The sequence below is a fragment of the Moschus berezovskii genome, chromosome X, assembly GCF_049115385.1.
Source record: "Moschus berezovskii isolate FMDL1 chromosome X, NW_MosBer_1.0, whole genome shotgun sequence".
NCBI classification, from domain to species: Eukaryota; Metazoa; Chordata; class Mammalia; order Artiodactyla; family Moschidae; genus Moschus; species Moschus berezovskii.
This window is the reverse complement of record NC_142488.1, coordinates 99,900,081-99,905,308: the sequence shown is the minus strand read 5'-3', so window position 1 is coordinate 99,905,308 and position 5,228 is coordinate 99,900,081. Positions and strand designations below refer to the sequence as shown.

General features: G+C 46.1%; 1 pseudogene; it reads right to left on the bottom strand.

The window, feature by feature from the left end:
- Positions 1 to 2,631: 2,631 nt before the first annotated feature.
- Positions 2,632 to 5,018, bottom strand: LOC148773410 (uncharacterized; annotated as a pseudogene).
- Between the last annotated feature and the right edge of the window lie 210 nt (positions 5,019 to 5,228).

Sequence of the window (5,228 nt, the reverse complement as noted above, 5' to 3'; positions counted from 1 at the left end):
ATGTATATCTAGTGCTAATTCATGTTGATGTATGGCAGAAACCAATACACTGTTTTAAAGCAATGATCCTTCAATTAAAAAAAATTAAAAAGAAACAATGTGTCGGGACTAGAAAGCTCAGGGTCAAAGTCTTATCCTATGATGAGTGATTCCATCATGTTGCCTTTGTCAAAGCGGAGCAGTCCTCCTGGTTCCCACCTCTTTTAAGTACAAGAAGTGGCAACAATAGGATAAAGCAAGGACAACCACAAGGCTCACTGTGTTTCTCAGACATTTGGATTCCCTCCACCACACTGCACCAGACTCTTGTCAGTTGCCTGCTGTTGTACTTGAAGTTTCCCAAAATTAATGTGACCCAGCAAATACATTAGGCAAACTCAGTCTTTATTCACAATTATAGGCTTTTGCCTCAAATTCACTTTGATTCTTTTACCCAGGTGAACTGAGCTGGACAACAAAGAAACCTCAGAGCTCTCTTACCCTCTTTTATAGTTTCAAACTTGAACCAGACCAAGAACTGGACAACCAGTGTCTCAGTTCCTTTTCCTTGCTCCTCCCCTTGCTCTGCTTAGCTTTCCTGCACTGAATTTCCTACTAATGTGGGAGATGGTGGATGGGAAAACTTACCTGGGAGAAAGCATGAAGCCCTCTGATCTTGCCCTCCCAAAGCCCCGCTCCACTGGCAGTCTTTCATTCCCTATATTCTGATCTTGATGTATATCAGAAAGCCCACCCCTGAGATTACAGTGAGAAGTAATAAGACTATGTGGCCACTTGTCCAACACACATACACCCGGTCCCCCTTCTGGTTAAGGCCATGGGTTTTATAGCAAGGCACATGACCGGCTCATGGTACTACTGTCTTCTTCAAGGGGGATCAGAGTGTAGCTGGACCTCAAGACAGGAAAATGCATGGGCATCAGAAAGCTTCCAAACCCCTGCTAAGAGCATTGGGGACACATAAAAGGGGCACTTGATCCCACCTCCTGAGTTTTCCTTGAATACTTACCCCTTCAGTGTTGTCAGGGGAATGATCAGGATATCGTTTTAACTAAATTGATCCCCAAAGCCAGGCTATACAGAAGGCTAAAACAAGTTCACCTTTTAATCTCACCCTACACCAAGCTACATTGTCCAGCTAAGCTTCCGGATAAGTTCTCAACAAATGTGACAGATGGCAGCAATAATATAGCCAGAGCAGCACGGTGCCTGCCAAGTTAGGCAATGGCTGATTACAGCAGAAGAGTAAGAACCCCTCCCTTGTTCCCACAGGTTGTTCGAGAAATATAGAAGTCCCCCCCCCACCCCGCCTCCCATAGTGTAGCTGTCTGCTCTATTCAACCCCAGTCCAAGGCACCTGAATCTCTTTTCCAGAGCTGCAGGCTGGGGAGTGTTCACTGGGGAAGGTCTGGTCCCCTCATATCGGGTGACTACCCTCTAACAAGTTCACTGTGGAGAAGTCTTCTTCCCCTCATTAATTTTTTTTTTTGATCATTTGCTGATGACATGGTAATGTAGAAACTTGGGAGTTATGGAAAAGAATGAAGAAACAGAAAAGCATCCTCACGCATGATCCCCCTCATCCAGCAATAACCAATATTAACACAGTAGTGTATTTCTCTCCCAGAGTTTATTTTAGCAACTTTTCTTGACATAGTTGAAATCCTACCACTTCAAAATCATAGCTACTATTTTATCACTTGTTTCCTCCTTAAATAGCAAGTCCATGGCTTTAAGAATTGTTGTTACCATGATTTTTTAAGTGGAGGAATCATCTTCTGTCTTACATCTACACTGCTATTTGTATAACTTGTAAGACACACAATGCTAAAGGCCAGGCCCTGCTAATGCCAGGCCCTTCCATGAAATTTAATGCTGCAAGATAAAGTAATAATAGCTGATGTTGTTTGGCGGCTTATTATTTGCAAAGTACTCTTCTAAAGGCTTCACACGTATTAACTCATTTAATCCTCATGCAATTCTACAAGGCAGGGGTTATTATTATCGCCAGGTGATAGAAGCAGAACCTGGGAGCCAGAAGACAGGAGTGAGTTGCTCAGAGGAACACAGGGGTGAGTGTCAAAGCTGGGGTTTGAACCCAGGCAATGTGACTCTAGAGTCTGTGCTCTCAGCGATTGTAAACCGGCCAGCCCAGGAGCTCCCTGCAACCATGAAGGCAATTTAAAATCTAATATGCAACACGCAGTAACGTTTTCCAGTCAGGAGTAGTGTTCTTAAGATATAGTACACATTCTGTCCTTGGTTTACACTCTAGACTCATAACACCATTTCCCAGCCATAAGTAACAGACCTTTCCCAAGGATGTGAAAAATCTTTTAGGAAAAAGGATGGACAGCATAAGGACTTTTGCTTTTCTAAAACATTAGCCTGTATGTGCCAACCATATAGCATCTACCACCTGTAAATTTAAAACTTATTTAGGCGAGCAGTCTCCCATCAAGAGATGGATTGCAATGATACAGTATAACAGGATAAGATAGACCATTTGTGTAGCGAGCCTCTCTTTCTTTGGAGTAGCATTTTAAACCCATCTTTCTTCTGAGCGGAGACAGATTGTCACACTTCCAAGGCCCAGAGTCTTCCAGTTCCCTTTCTTTTCTCTCCTGCATCTTAAAATTCTTCCCATTTCCCCATCCAGGGTATCTGAGATTCAGCCCTCTCCCTCCATTATCCCTGCCTCCCCATCACTGAGGAACTCCTGTGGGTGTGGGTTTTGGTTAGGGTCAAAGTCTCTATCCTCTCTTGAGAGCAGAGCTCCCCACATTAACAGTCAACTTGCTTAGCAAAATTAATCACCACAGTTCAGTTCAGTTCAGTCACTCAGTCGTGTCCGGCTCCTTGCAACCCCATGAATCACAGCACGCCAGGCCTCCCTGTCCATCACCAACTCCCAGAGTTCACTCAAACTCATGTCGATCGAGTCAGTGATGCCATCCAGCCATCTCATTCTCTGTCGTCCCCTTCTCCTCCCGCCCCCAAACTTTCCCAGCATCAGAGTCTTTTCCAGTGAGTCCACTCTTCCCATGAGGTAGCCAAAGTATTGGAGTTTCAACTTTAGCATCAGTCCTTCCAATGAACACCCAGGATTGATCTCCTTTAGAATGGCCTGGTTGGATCTCCTTGCAGTCCAAGGGACTCTCAAGAGTCTTCTCCAGCACCACAGTTCAAAAGCATCAATTCTTCTGTGATCAGCTTTCTTCACAGTCCAACTCTCACACCCATACATGACCACGGGAAAAACCATAGCCTTGACTAGACGGACCTTTGTTGGCAAAGTAATGTCTCTGCTTTTTAATATACTATCTAGGTTGGTCATAACTTTCCTTCCAAGGAATAAGCGTCTTTTAATTTCCTGGCTGCAATCAGTATCCACAGTGATTTTGGAGCCCCAAAAAATAAAGTCTGACAGTGTTTCCACTGTTTCCCCATCTATTTCCCATGAAGTGATGGGACCAGATGCCATGATCTTCGTTTTCTGAATGTTGAGCTTCAAGCCAACCTTTTCACTCTCCTCTTTCACTTTCATCAAGAGGCTTTTGAGTTCCTCTTCACTTTCTGCCATAAGGGTGGTGTCATCTGCATATCTGAGGTTATTGATAATTCTCCATACCCCCCCACAAATCCTTATCCCCTGGGCATCTCTCTGTATTTCTCCAATCCTGGGAAGTTTCCAGAGAAAACTCTGCACTCCCCTGCACTTGGCTCTCCTCTCCCCTCTGGGGCTTCCTCCTGCTTTGACTCAGCTTGGAAAATAGGTCTTTCAGAGCAGAAGTCCCCTCAAATGAATCCTTCCCTGGAGCTTTGGCTGCGAAGGAGGCATCTGCCTGGACCCTCACAGGGCAAGGAAGAATGGACTTTGCTTCTTCCTTACTATTCTCCACTTGAGGCCAGGTTTTCTGGCCCATATTCATCCTTACACTTGCCATGGAAGACTCACCCTGCAAGAGAGTCTGAACTGCATCTTTGGCTCTGAATGAGGTCCAAGCCTGAACTGTCAGAGGCCAAGAAGGAGACAAGACACTTTGGTCTTTTCTATCCCTCCTCATACCCCCGCTTTTCTCCCCTACGTTCAACCCATTGTTAGCAAAGGAAATCTCCAGTGAGCCGTGGCCCGATGCCACATCTGAGTACGGGCTGCCAGCCTGAGTACTCTGATAAGAAGTAACCAGTGACATTTTATCTTTCTCCTCCTTTCGATCCCTGCTTCGAAGCCCCGTGTTGGCAACTGCTGAAGCCCCAGCAGGAGCCGTGGGTAATGGAGCTGTGGGTAATGGACCTGGATCCGTGTCAGATGCCCAAGCCTCTACCGTCAGAGGCCAGGGGCTACACATGATCTTGTTCTTTTCATTTCTCCCTTTATGGCTGTTTTCCTGCTTTACTTTTATCTCCTGGTGGTCCACCAGAGAGTCCCACTCAGCAGAGAACTGAGTTGCACTTGCTGCTGGCAACAGGGCACCAGCCGGTGCCATCTGAGACTGACTGAGAATGGATGCCTTTTCATCCTCACCATCCTCCCTTTGCTCCCAGGTTTCATCCTCCACACTGACTTCTATATCATCCTCTAACAGAGGCCCCAGGACAGGAGCGTGACCCAGAACTGGGGCTGCTGAAGATGCTCGAGTCCGCAGCGTTAGAGGACAAGGAAGATACACCATCTTTCTTTCCTTCCTATTCCTCCCTTTACGGCTGTTTTTCTTCCCTTTGCATCCCCTGATGTTGGCCCTCTGCCATATAGCGTGATCGGGAGCTGCCCACAGTTGTGGGGCCTCAGCTTCCATATTCAGACACAGACTGAGGTTAGACATTTTTTCCACCTCATCACCCTCTCTTGGACCCATGCTTTCCTGCCCCACATTTCCCCCACTACTTGCATCAAGATTAGCATCTTCGAGTATGGTTTGAATGGCAGGCGCGGCTCCCGTGTATGCGGCAGCTGAATCTGCGTCGTTTGCCTGGGTAGTCAGAGTCTCCATGTGAGCTAAAATGTCTTTTTCCATGTTTCTTTTCCCCTCCAACTTTGCCTTGCTTGTTTCTGGATCAATGAAAGTGTTGATCTGGAACAGAGAGAAAAGAAGTCATCCAAGAGGGGACTGTAATTTACAATCAAGGCTAGCAAAATGGCCCTTCTTGAAGGAGAGTATCAAGCATCAGGTCTGGGGGACTTAAATCAAGGATACCTGAAACCATTTAGAAACAGAGCTGGTTAC